The sequence below is a fragment of the Aulonocara sp. 'chitande type north' Nkhata Bay genome, linkage group LG5 (genome assembly GCF_057382095.1).
Source record: "Aulonocara sp. 'chitande type north' Nkhata Bay isolate Kocher_YH1m ecotype deep benthic linkage group LG5, A_spYH_male_GT1.1, whole genome shotgun sequence".
In the NCBI taxonomy this organism is placed as follows: domain Eukaryota; kingdom Metazoa; phylum Chordata; class Actinopteri; order Cichliformes; family Cichlidae; genus Aulonocara; species Aulonocara sp. 'chitande type north' Nkhata Bay.
In genome coordinates this window covers 1,047,604-1,060,424 of record NC_141348.1, presented here as the reverse complement: position 1 = coordinate 1,060,424, position 12,821 = coordinate 1,047,604, and the positions used below count along the sequence as shown (strand labels likewise).

The following is a 12,821-nucleotide window of genomic DNA, read 5'->3' as shown; positions in this document are numbered from 1 at the left end:
TGGCCTCAGCTAGCAGCCACAGGCCCTGGTGTGGTATGAGTGGCCTCAGCCAGCAGCCACAGGCCCTGGTGTGGTCTAAGTGGCCTCAGCCAGTGCCACAGGCCCTGGTGTGGTGTAAGTGGCCTAAGCCAGAGCCACAGGCCCTGGTGTGGTGTAAGTGGCCTAAGCCAGAGCCACAGGCACTGGTGTGGTGTAAGTGGCCTCAATAGCAAATAAGGCCCTGGTGTGGTGTAAGTGGCCTGAGCAAGAACCACAGGGCCTGGTTTGGTGAAGATGGCCTCGGCCAGAAGCGCAGGGCCTGGTGTGATGTGAGTGGCCTGAGCAAGAGCCACAGGCCCTGGTGTGGTGTAAGTGGCCTCATTCAGCAGCCACAGGCCCTGGTGTGGTGTAAGTGGCCTCAGCCAGGAGCCACATGCACTGGTGTGGTGTAAGTGGCCTCAGCCAGCAGCACAGGCCCTGGTGTGGTGTAGGTGGCCTCAGCCAGCAGCCACAGGCCCTGGTGTGGTGTAAGTGGCATCAATAGCAACTAAGGCCCTGGTGTGGTGTAAGTGGCTTCAGCCAGCAGCCACAGGCCCTGGTGTGGTGTAAGTGGCCTCAGCCAGCAGCCACAGGCCCTGGTGTGGTGTAGGTGGCCTCAGCCAGCAGCCACAGGCCCTGGTGTGGTGTAAGTGGCCTCAGTAGCAACTAAGGCCCTGGTGTGGTGTAAGTGGCTTCAGCCAGCAGCCACAGGCTCTGGTGTGGTGTAACTGGCCTCAGCCAGCAGCCACAGGCCCTGGTGTGGTGTAAGTGGCCTCAGCCAGAGCCACAGGCCCTGATGTGGTGTAAGTGGCCCCAGCCGGTCACTCAGGCCCTGGTGTGGTGTAGGTGGCATCAGCTAGCAGCACAAGACATTGGAAAACAGCCAAAAGCAGTGTCGTTAATGTGCCCTCATTAATGGGCAGCTGCTTTTGGTCTTTTAATACACCCCTTCTCTGGATCAAAAGCGGTTTAATGACATGAAAATGAAAGGCTTACAGCACCAGGTATTCCCAGGCAGTCTCCCATCCAAGTACTAACCAAGCCCAGCCCTGCTTAGCTTCCGAGATCAGACGAGGTCGGGCGTGCTCAGGGTGGTATGGCCGTAAGCTGCTGGCTCCAGCACAATGTCTCAATTTATGGATTCAAGTGATTAGGTGGCAAGTACCTGAAGTTACGAAGACAATGCTATAACCATACCTGCATGTTTGCATAATACCCTAACCCAAAGGCTCAGTTTGGCATTTATCCAACAGCACAGGCCCTGGATTGTTGAAGATGGCCTCAGGAACCAGCACAGGGCCTGGTGTGTTGTACATGGCCACAGCAAGGAGCACAGGGCCTGGTTTGGTGAAGATGGCCTCGGCCAGAAGCGCAGGGCCTGGTGTGATGTGAGTGGCCTGAGCAAGAGCCACAGGCCTTGGTGTGGTGTAAGTGGCCTCAGCCAGCAGCCACAGGCCCTGGTGTGGTGTAAGTCGCCTCAGCCAGAAGCCACAGGCACTGGTGTGGTGTAAGTGGCCTCAGCCAGCAGCCACAGGCCCTGGTGTGGTGTAGGTGGCCTCAGCCAGCAGCCACAGGCCCTGGTGTGGTGTAGGTGGCCTCAGCCAGCAGCCACAGGCCCTGGTGTGGTGTAAGTGGCCTCAGCCAGCAGCCACAGGCCCTGGTGTGGTGTAAGTGGCCTGAGCAAGAGCCACAGGCCCTGGTGTGGTGTAAGTGGCCTCAGCCAGCAGCCACAGGCCCTGGTGTGGTGTAAGTGGCCTGAGCAAGTGCCACAGGCCCTGGTGTGGTGTAAGTGGCCTGAGCAAGAACCACAGGGCCTGGTTTGGTGAAGATGGCCTCGGCCAGAAGCGCAGGGCCTGGTGTGATGTGAGTGGCCTGGGCAAGAGCCACAGGCCCTGGTGTGGTGTAAGTGGCCCCAGCCGGTCACTCAGGCCCTGGTGTGGTGTAGGTGGCATCAGCCAGCAGCCACAGGCCCTGGTGTGGTGTAAGTCGCCTCAGCCAGAAGCCACAGGCACTGGTGTGGTGTAAGTGGCCTCAGCCAGCAGCAAAAGGGCCCTGGTGTGGTGTAAGTCGCCTCAGCCAGCAGCCACAGGCCCTGGTGTGGTGTAGGTGGCCTCAGCCAGCAGCCACAGGCCCTGGTGTGGTGTAAGTGGCCTCAGCCAGCAGCCACAGGCCCTGGTGTGGTGTAAGTGGCCTCAGCCAGCAGCCACAGGCCCTGGTGTGGTGTAAGTGGCCTCAGCCAGTGCCACAGGCCCTGGTGTGGTGTAAGTGGCCTGAGCAAGAGCCACAGACCCTGGTGTGGTGTAATTGGCCTCAGCCAGCAGCCACAGGCCCTGGTGTGGTGTAAGTCGCCTCAGACAGAAGCCACAGGCACTGGTGTGGTGTAAGTGGCCTCAGCCAGCAGCAAAAGGGCCCTGGTGTGGTGTAAGTCGCCTCAGCCAGCAGCCACAGGCCCTGGTGTGGTGTAGGTGGCCTCAGCCACCAGCCACAGGCCCTGGTGTGGTGTAAGTGGCCTCAGCCAGCAGCCACAGGCCCTGGTGTGGTGTAAGTGGCCTGAGCAAGAGCCACAGACCCTGGTGTGGTGTAATTGGCCTCAGCCAGCAGCCACAGGCCCTGGTGTGGTGTAAGTCGCCTCAGCCAGCAGCCACAAGCCCTTGTGTGGTGTAATTGGCCTCAGCCAGCAGCCACAGGCCCTGGTGTGGTGTAAGTCGCCTCAGACAGAAGCCACAGGCACTGGTGTGGTGTAAGTGGCCTCAGCCAGCAGCCACAGGCCCTGGTGTGGTGTAAGTCGCCTCAGCCAGAAGCCACAGGCACTGGTGTGGTGTAAGTGGCCTCAGCCAGCAGCCACAGGCCCTGGTGTGGTGTAGGTGGCCTCAGCCAGCAGCCACAGGCCCTGGTGTGGTGTAGGTGGCCTCAGCCAGCAGCCACAGGCCCTGGTGTGGTGTAAGTGGCCTCAGCCAGCAGCCACAGGCCCTGGTGTGGTGTAAGTGGCCTGAGCAAGAGCTACAGGCCCTGGTGTGGTGTAAGTGGCCTCAGCCAGCAGCCACAGGCCCTGGTGTGGTGTAAGTGGCCTGAGCAAGTGCCACAGGCCCTGGTGTGGTGTAAGTGGCCTGAGCAAGAACCACAGGGCCTGGTTTGGTGAAGATGGCCTCGGCCAGAAGCGCAGGGCCTGGTGTGATGTGAGTGGCCTGAGCAAGAGCCACAGGCCCTGGTGTGGTGTAAGTGGCCCCAGCCGGTCACTCAGGCCCTGGTGTGGTGTAGGTGGCATCAGCCAGCAGCCACAGGCCCTGGTGTGGTGTAAGTCGCCTCAGCCAGAAGCCACAGGCACTGGTGTGGTGTAAGTGGCCTCAGCCAGCAGCAAAAGGGCCCTGGTGTGGTGTAAGTCGCCTCAGCCAGCAGCCACAGGCCCTGGTGTGGTGTAGGTGGCCTCAGCCAGCAGCCACAGGCCCTGGTGTGGTGTAAGTGGCCTCAGCCAGCAGCCACAGGCCCTGGTGTGGTGTAAGTGGCCTCAGCCAGCAGCCACAGGCCCTGGTGTGGTGTAAGTGGCCTCAGCCAGTGCCACAGGCCCTGGTGTGGTGTAAGTGGCCTGATCAAGAGCCACAGACCCTGGTGTGGTGTAATTGGCCTCAGCCAGCAGCCACAGGCCCTGGTGTGGTGTAAGTCGCCTCAGACAGAAGCCACAGGCACTGGTGTGGTGTAAGTGGCCTCAGCCAGCAGCAAAAGGGCCCTGGTGTGGTGTAAGTCGCCTCAGCCAGCAGCCACAGGCCCTGGTGTGGTGTAGGTGGCCTCAGCCACCAGCCACAGGCCCTGGTGTGGTGTAAGTGGCCTCAGCCAGCAGCCACAGGCCCTGGTGTGGTGTAAGTGGCCTGAGCAAGAGCCACAGACCCTTGTGTGGTGTAATTGGCCTCAGCCAGCAGCCACAGGCCCTGGTGTGGTGTAAGTCGCCTCAGCCAGCAGCCACAAGCCCTTGTGTGGTGTAATTGGCCTCAGCCAGCAGCCACAGGCCCTGGTGTGGTGTAAGTCGCCTCAGACAGAAGCCACAGGCACTGGTGTGGTGTAAGTGGCCTCAGCCAGCAGCAAAAGGGCCCTGGTGTGGTGTAAGTCGCCTCAGCCAGCAGCCACAGGCCCTGGTGTGGTGTAGGTGGCCTCAGCCACCAGCCACAGGCCCTGGTGTGGTGTAAGTGGCCTCAGCCAGCAGCCACAGGCCCTGGTGTGGTGTAAGTGGCCTGAGCAAGAGCCACAGGGCCTGGTTTGGTGAAGATGGCCTCGGCCAGAAGCGCAGGGCCTGGTGTGATGTGAGTGGCCTGAGCAAGAGCCACAGGCCCTGGTGTGGTGTAAGTGGCCTCAGCCAGCAGCCACAGGCCCTGGTGTGGTGTAAGTCGCCTCAGCCAGAAGCCACAGGCACTGGTGTGGTGTAAGTGGCCTCAGCCAGCAGCAAAAGGGCCCTGGTGTGGTGTAAGTCGCCTCAGCCAGCAGCCACAGGCCCTGGTGTGGTGTAGATGGCCTCAGCCAGCAGCCACAGGCCCTGGTGTGGTGTAAGTGGCCTCAGCCAGCAGCCACAGGCCCTGGTGTGGTGTAAGTGGCCTCAGCCAGAAGCACAGGGCCTGGTGTGATATGAGTGGCCTGAGCAAGAGCCACAGGCCCTGGTGTGGTGTAAGTGGCCTGAGCAAGAGCCACAGGCCCTGGTGTGGTGTAAGTGGCCTGAGCAAGAGCCACAGGCCCTGGTGTGGTGTAGGTGGCCTCAGCCAGCAGCCACAGGCCCTGGTGTGGTGTAGGTGGCCTCAGCCAGCAGCCACAAGCCCTTGTGTGGTGTAAGTGGCCTCAGCCAGCAGCCACAGGCCCTGGTGTGGTGTAAGTGGCCTCGGCCAGTGCCACAGGCCCTGGTGTGGTGTAAGTGGCCTGAGCAAGAGCCACAGACCATGGTGTGGTGTAATTGGCCTCAATAGCAACTAAGGCCCTGGTGTGGTGTAAGTGGCCTCAGCCAGAGCCACAGGCCCTGATGTGGTGTAAGTGGCCCCAGCCGGTCACTCAGGCCCTGGTGTGGTGTAGGTGGCATCAGCTAGCAGCACAAGACATTGGAAAACAGCCAAAAGCAATGTCGTTAATGTGCCCTCATTAATGGGCAGCTGCTTTTGGTCTTTTAATACACCCCTTCTCTGGATCAAAAGCGGTTCAATGACATTAAAATGAAAGGCTTACAGCACCAGGTATTCCCAGGCAGTCTCCCATCCAAGTACTAACCAAGCCCAGCCCTTCTCGGCTTCCGAGATCAGACGAGGTCGGGCGTGCTCAGGGTGGTATGGCCGTAAGCTGCTGGCCCCAGCACAATGTCTCAATTTATGGATTCAGGTGATTAGGTGGCAAGTACCTGAAGTTACGAAGACAATCCTATAACCCTACCTTCATGTTTGCATAATACCCTAACCCAAAGGCTCAGTTTAGCATTTATCCAACAGCACAGGCCCTGGATTGTTGAAGATGGCCTCGGGAACCAGCACAGGGCCTGGTGTGTTGTACATGGCCACAGCTAGCAGCACAGGGCCTGGTTTGGTGAAGATGGCCTCGGCCAGAAGCGCAGGGCCTGGTGTGATGTGAGTGGCCTGAGCAAGAGCCACAGGCCCTGGTGTGGTGTAATTGGCCTCAATAGCAACTAAGGCCCTGGTGTGGTGTAAGTGGCCTGAGCAAGAGCCACATACCCTGGTGTGGTGTAATTGGCCTCAATAGCAACTAAGGCCCTGGTGTGGTGTAGGTGGCCTCAGCCAGCAGCCACAGGCCCTGGTGTGGTGTAAGTGGCCACAGCCAGCAGCCACAGGCCCTGGTGTGGTGTAAGTGGCCTGAGCAAGAGCCACAGGCCCTGGTGTGGTGTAAGTGGCCTGAGCAAGAGCCACAGACCCTGGTGTGGTGTAATTGGCCTCAATAGCAACTAATGCCCTGGTGTGGTGTAAGTGGCCTGAGCAAGAGCCACAGGCCCTGGTGTGGTGTAAGTGGCCTCAGCCAGCAGCCACAGGCCCTGGTGTGGTGTAAGTGGCCTGAGCAAGTGCCACAGGCCCTGGTGTGGTGTAAGTGGCCTGAGCAAGAACCACAGGGCCTGGTTTGGTGAAGATGGCCTCGGCCAGAAGCGCAGGGCCTGGTGTGATGTGAGTGGCCTGAGCAAGAGCCACAGGCCCTGGTGTGGTGTAAGTGGCCTCAGCCAGCAGCCACAGGCCCTGGTGTGGTGTAAGTGGCCTCAGCCAGAAGCCACAGGCACTGGTGTGGTGTAAGTGGCCTCAGCCAGCAGCAAAAGGGCCCTGGTGTGGTGTAGGTGGCCTCAGCCAGCAGCCACAGGCCCTGGTGTGGTGTAAGTGGCCTCAATAGCAACTAAGGCCCTGGTGTGGTGTAAGTGGCTTCAGCCAGCAGCCACAGGCTCTGGTGTGGTGTAACTGGCCTCAGCCAGCAGCCACAGGCCCTGATGTGGTGTAAGTGGCCCCAGCCGGTCACTCAGGCCCTGGTGTGGTGTAGGTGGCATCAGCCAGCAGCCACAGGCCCTGGTGTGGTGTAAGTCGCCTCAGCCAGAAGCCACAGGCACTGGTGTGGTGTAAGTGGCCTCAGCCAGCAGCAAAAGGGCCCTGGTGTGGTGTAAGTCGCCTCAGCCAGCAGCCACAGGCCCTGGTGTGGTGTAAGTGGCCTCAGCCAGTGCCACAGGCCCTGGTGTGGTGTAAGTGGCCTGAGCAAGAGCCACAGACCATGGTGTGGTGTAATTGGCCTCAATAGCAACTAAGGCCCTGGTGTGGTGTAGGTGGCCTAAGCCAGCAGCCACAGGCCCTGGTGTGGTGTAAGTGGCCTCAGCCAGCAGCCACAGGCCCTGGTGTGGTGTAAGTCGCCTCAGCCAGAAGCCACAGGCACTGGTGTGGTGTAAGTGGCCTCAGCCAGCAGCAAAAGGGCCCTGGTGTGGTGTAAGTCGCCTCAGCCAGCAGCCACAGGCCCTGGTGTGGTGTAGATGGCCTCAGCCAGCAGCCACAGGCCCTGGTGTGGTGTAAGTGGCCTCAGCCAGCAGCCACAGGCCCTGGTGTGGTCTAAGTTGCCTCAGCCAGAAGCACAGGGCCTGGTGTGATATGAGTGGCCTGAGAAAGAGCCACAGGCCCTGGTGTGGTGTAAGTGGCCTGAGCAAGAGCCACAGGCCCTGGTGTGGTGTAAGTGGCCTGAGCAAGAGCCACAGGCCCTGGTGTGGTGTAAGTGGCCTGAGCAAGAGCCACAGGCCCTGGTGTGGTGTAATTGGCCTCAATAGCAACTAAGGCCCTGGTTTGGTGTATGTGGCCTCAGCCAGCAAATAAGGCCGTGGTGTGGTGTAGGTGGCATCAGCTAGCAGCACAAGACATTGGAAAACAGCCAAAAGCAATGTCGTTAATGTGCCCTCATTAATGGGGAGCTGCTTTTGGTCTTTTAATACACCCCTTCTCTGGATCAAAAGCGGTTCAATGACATGAAAATGAAAGGCTTACAGCACCAGGTATTCCCAAGCAGTCTCCCATCCAAGTACTAACCAAGCCCAGCCCTGCTTAGCTTCCGAGATCAGACGAGGTCGGGCGTGCTCAGGGTGGTATGGCCGAAAGCTGCTGGCTCCAGCACAATGTCTCAATTTATGGATTCAAGTGATTAGGTGGCAAGTACCTGAAGTTACGAAGACAATCCTATAACCATACCTGCATGTTTGCATAATACCCTAACACAGAGGCTCAGTTTGGCATTTATCCAACAGCACAGGCCCTGGATTGTTGAAGATGGCCTCAAGAACCAGCACAGGACCTGGTGTGTTTTACATGGCCACAGCAAGCAGCACAGGGCCTGGTTTGGTGAAGATGGCCTCAGCAAGCAGCCACAGGCCCTGGTTTGGTGTAAGTGGCCTCAGCCAGCAGCCACAGGCCCTGGTGTGGTGTAAGTCGCCTCAGCCAGCAGCCACAGGCCCTGGTGTGGTCTAAGTGGCCTCAGCCAGTGCCACAGGCCCTGGTGTGGTGTAAGTGGCCTGAGTAAGAGCCACAGGCCCTGGTGTGGTGTAAGTGGCCTCAGCCAGCAGCCACAGGCCCTGGTGTGGTGTAAGTGGCCTGAGCAAGTGCCACAGGCCCTGGTGTGGTGTAAGTGGCCTAAGCCAGAGCCACAGGCCCTGGTGTGGTGTAAGTGGCCTGAGCAAGAGCCACAGGGCCTGGTTTGGTGAAGATGGCCTCGGCCAGAAGCGCAGGGCCTGGTGTGGTGTAAGTCGCCTCAGCCAGAAGCCACAGGCACTGGTGTGGTGTAAGTGGCCTCAGCCAGCAGCAAAAGGGCCCTGGTGTGGTGTAAGTCGCCTCAGCCAGCAGCCACAGGCCCTGGTGTGGTGTAAGTGGCCTCAGCCAGCAGCCACAGGCCCTGGTGTGGTGTAAGTGGCCTCAGCCAGCAGCCACAGGCCCTGGTGTGGTGTAAGTGGCCTCAGCCAGAAGCACAGGGCCTGGTGTGATATGAGTGGCCTGAGCAAGAGCCACAGGCCCTGGTGTGGTGTAAGTGGCCTGAGCAAGAGCCACAGGCCCTGGTGTGGTGTAAGTGGCCTCAATAGCAAATAAGGCCCTGGTGTGGTGTAAGTGGCCTGAGCAAGAACCACAGGGCCTGGTTTGGTGAAGATGGCCTCGGCCAGAAGCGCAGGGCCTGGTGTGATGTGAGTGGCCTGAGCAAGAGCCACAGGCCCTGGTGTGGTGTATGTGGCCTCATTCAGCAGCCACAGGCCCTGGTGTGGTGTAAGTGGCCTCAGCCAGGAGCCACATGCACTGGTGTGGTGTAAGTGGCCTCAGCCAGCAGCAAAAGGGCCCTGGTGTGGTGTAGGTGGCCTCAGCCAGCAGCCACAGGCCCTGGTGTGGTGTAAGTGGCATCAATAGCAACTAAGGCCCTGGTGTGGTGTAAGTGGCTTCAGCCAGCAGCCACAGGCCCTGGTGTGGTGTAAGTGGCCTCAGCCAGCAGCCACAGGCCCTGGTGTGGTGTAGGTGGCCTCAGCCAGCAGCCACAGGCCCTGGTGTGGTGTAAGTGGCCTCAATAGCAACTAAGGCCCTGGTGTGGTGTAAGTGGCTTCAGCCAGCAGCCACAGGCTCTGGTGTGGTGTAACTGGCCTCAGCCAGCAGCCACAGGCCCTGGTGTGGTGTAAGTGGCCTCAGCCAGAGCCACAGGCCCTGATGTGGTGTAAGTGGCCCCAGCCGGTCACTCAGGCCCTGGTGTGGTGTAGGTGGCATCAGCTAGCAGCACAAGACATTGGAAAACAGCCAAAAGCAGTGTCGTTAATGTGCCCTCATTAATGGGCAGCTGCTTTTGGTCTTTTAATACACCCCTTCTCTGGATCAAAAGCGGTTCAATGACATGAAAATGAAAGGCTTACAGCACCAGGTATTCCCAGGCAGTCTCCCATCCAAGTACTAACCAAGCCCAGCCCTGCTTAGCTTCCGAGATCAGACGAGGTCGGTCGTGCTCAGGGTGGTATGGCCGTAAGCTGCTGGCTCCAGCACAATGTCTCAATTTATGGATTCAAGTGATTAGGTGGCAAGTACCTGAAGTTACGAAGACAATGCTATAACCATACCTGCATGTTTGCATAATACCCTAACCCAAAGGCTCAGTTTGGCATTTATCCAACAGCACAGGCCCTGGATTGTTGAAGATGGCCTCTAGAACCAGCACAGGACCTGGTGTGTTTTACATGGCCACAGCAAGCAGCACAGGGCCTGGTTTGGTGAAGATGGCCTCAGCAAGCAGCCACATGCCCTGGTTTGGTGTAAGTGGCCTCAGCTAGCAGCCACAGGCCCTGGTGTGGTATGAGTGGCCTCAGCCAGCAGCCACAGGCCCTGGTGTGGTCTAAGTGGCCTCAGCCAGTGCCACAGGCCCTGGTGTGGTGTAAGTGGCCTAAGCCAGAGCCACAGGCCCTGGTGTGGTGTAAGTGGCCTAAGCCAGAGCCACAGGCCCTGGTGTGGTGTAAGTGGCCTCAATAGCAAATAAGGCCCTGGTGTGGTGTAAGTGGCCTGAGCAAGAACCACAGGGCCTGGTTTGGTGAAGATGGCCTCGGCCAGAAGCGCAGGGCCTGGTGTGATGTGAGTGGCCTGAGCAAGAGCCACAGGCCCTGGTGTGGTGTAAGTGGCCTCATTCAGCAGCCACAGGCCCTGGTGTGGTGTAAGTGGCCTCAGCCAGGAGCCACATGCACTGGTGTGGTGTAAGTGGCCTCAGCCAGCAGCACAGGCCCTGGTGTGGTGTAGGTGGCCTCAGCCAGCAGCCACAGGCCCTGGTGTGGTGTAAGTGGCATCAATAGCAACTAAGGCCCTGGTGTGGTGTAAGTGGCTTCAGCCAGCAGCCACAGGCCCTGGTGTGGTGTAAGTGGCCTCAGCCAGCAGCCACAGGCCCTGGTGTGGTGTAGGTGGCCTCAGCCAGCAGCCACAGGCCCTGGTGTGGTGTAAGTGGCCTCAGTAGCAACTAAGGCCCTGGTGTGGTGTAAGTGGCTTCAGCCAGCAGCCACAGGCTCTGGTGTGGTGTAACTGGCCTCAGCCAGCAGCCACAGGCCCTGGTGTGGTGTAAGTGGCCTCAGCCAGAGCCACAGGCCCTGATGTGGTGTAAGTGGCCCCAGCCGGTCACTCAGGCCCTGGTGTGGTGTAGGTGGCATCAGCTAGCAGCACAAGACATTGGAAAACAGCCAAAAGCAGTGTCGTTAATGTGCCCTCATTAATGGGCAGCTGCTTTTGGTCTTTTAATACACCCCTTCTCTGGATCAAAAGCGGTTCAATGACATGAAAATGAAAGGCTTACAGCACCAGGTATTCCCAGGCAGTCTCCCATCCAAGTACTAACCAAGCCCAGCCCTGCTTAGCTTCCGAGATCAGACGAGGTCGGGCGTGCTCAGGGTGGTATGGCCGTAAGCTGCTGGCTCCAGCACAATGTCTCAATTTATGGATTCAAGTGATTAGGTGGCAAGTACCTGAAGTTACGAAGACAATGCTATAACCATACCTGCATGTTTGCATAATACCCTAACCCAAAGGCTCAGTTTGGCATTTATCCAACAGCACAGGCCCTGGATTGTTGAAGATGGCCTCAGGAACCAGCACAGGGCCTGGTGTGTTGTACATGGCCACAGCAAGGAGCACAGGGCCTGGTTTGGTGAAGATGGCCTCGGCCAGAAGCGCAGGGCCTGGTGTGATGTGAGTGGCCTGAGCAAGAGCCACAGGCCTTGGTGTGGTGTAAGTGGCCTCAGCCAGCAGCCACAGGCCCTGGTGTGGTGTAAGTCGCCTCAGCCAGAAGCCACAGGCACTGGTGTGGTGTAAGTGGCCTCAGCCAGCAGCCACAGGCCCTGGTGTGGTGTAGGTGGCCTCAGCCAGCAGCCACAGGCCCTGGTGTGGTGTAGGTGGCCTCAGCCAGCAGCCACAGGCCCTGGTGTGGTGTAAGTGGCCTCAGCCAGCAGCCACAGGCCCTGGTGTGGTGTAAGTGGCCTGAGCAAGAGCCACAGGCCCTGGTGTGGTGTAAGTGGCCTCAGCCAGCAGCCACAGGCCCTGGTGTGGTGTAAGTGGCCTGAGCAAGTGCCACAGGCCCTGGTGTGGTGTAAGTGGCCTGAGCAAGAACCACAGGGCCTGGTTTGGTGAAGATGGCCTCGGCCAGAAGCGCAGGGCCTGGTGTGATGTGAGTGGCCTGGGCAAGAGCCACAGGCCCTGGTGTGGTGTAAGTGGCCCCAGCCGGTCACTCAGGCCCTGGTGTGGTGTAGGTGGCATCAGCCAGCAGCCACAGGCCCTGGTGTGGTGTAAGTCGCCTCAGCCAGAAGCCACAGGCACTGGTGTGGTGTAAGTGGCCTCAGCCAGCAGCAAAAGGGCCCTGGTGTGGTGTAAGTCGCCTCAGCCAGCAGCCACAGGCCCTGGTGTGGTGTAGGTGGCCTCAGCCAGCAGCCACAGGCCCTGGTGTGGTGTAAGTGGCCTCAGCCAGCAGCCACAGGCCCTGGTGTGGTGTAAGTGGCCTCAGCCAGCAGCCACAGGCCCTGGTGTGGTGTAAGTGGCCTCAGCCAGTGCCACAGGCCCTGGTGTGGTGTAAGTGGCCTGAGCAAGAGCCACAGACCCTGGTGTGGTGTAATTGGCCTCAGCCAGCAGCCACAGGCCCTGGTGTGGTGTAAGTCGCCTCAGACAGAAGCCACAGGCACTGGTGTGGTGTAAGTGGCCTCAGCCAGCAGCAAAAGGGCCCTGGTGTGGTGTAAGTCGCCTCAGCCAGCAGCCACAGGCCCTGGTGTGGTGTAGGTGGCCTCAGCCACCAGCCACAGGCCCTGGTGTGGTGTAAGTGGCCTCAGCCAGCAGCCACAGGCCCTGGTGTGGTGTAAGTGGCCTGAGCAAGAGCCACAGACCCTGGTGTGGTGTAATTGGCCTCAGCCAGCAGCCACAGGCCCTGGTGTGGTGTAAGTCGCCTCAGACAGAAGCCACAGGCACTGGTGTGGTGTAAGTGGCCTCAGCCAGCAGCCACAGGCCCTGGTGTGGTGTAAGTCGCCTCAGCCAGAAGCCACAGGCACTGGTGTGGTGTAAGTGGCCTCAGCCAGCAGCCACAGGCCCTGGTGTGGTGTAGGTGGCCTCAGCCAGCAGCCACAGGCCCTGGTGTGGTGTAGGTGGCCTCAGCCAGCAGCCACAGGCCCTGGTGTGGTGTAAGTGGCCTCAGCCAGCAGCCACAGGCCCTGGTGTGGTGTAAGTGGCCTGAGCAAGAGCTACAGGCCCTGGTGTGGTGTAAGTGGCCTCAGCCAGCAGCCACAGGCCCTGGTGTGGTGTAAGTGGCCTGAGCAAGTGCCACAGGCCCTGGTGTGGTGTAAG

The 12,821-nt window shown here is 59.6% G+C and overlaps 2 non-coding genes and 3 pseudogenes across 2 annotated transcripts; all 5 read right to left on the bottom strand.

Annotated features, from left to right (window-relative positions):
* Nucleotides 1-1,007: 1,007 nt before the first annotated feature.
* On the bottom strand, nt 1,008-1,126 carry LOC147329403 (5S ribosomal RNA). The gene has a single exon (XR_015129483.1). It is a non-coding gene; the product is annotated as a 5S ribosomal RNA (ribosomal RNA).
* Nucleotides 1,127-5,207: 4,081 nt separating this feature from the next.
* Nucleotides 5,208-5,326, bottom strand: LOC147329402 (5S ribosomal RNA; annotated as a pseudogene).
* Nucleotides 5,327-7,486: 2,160 nt separating this feature from the next.
* LOC147329401 (5S ribosomal RNA) lies at nt 7,487-7,605 on the bottom strand (annotated as a pseudogene).
* Nucleotides 7,606-9,375: 1,770 nt separating this feature from the next.
* On the bottom strand, nt 9,376-9,494 carry LOC147329400 (5S ribosomal RNA; annotated as a pseudogene).
* A 1,293-nt stretch (nt 9,495-10,787) lies between these two features.
* LOC147329399 (5S ribosomal RNA) lies at nt 10,788-10,906 on the bottom strand. The gene has a single exon (XR_015129482.1). It is a non-coding gene; the product is annotated as a 5S ribosomal RNA (ribosomal RNA).
* Nucleotides 10,907-12,821: the final 1,915 nt, after the last annotated feature.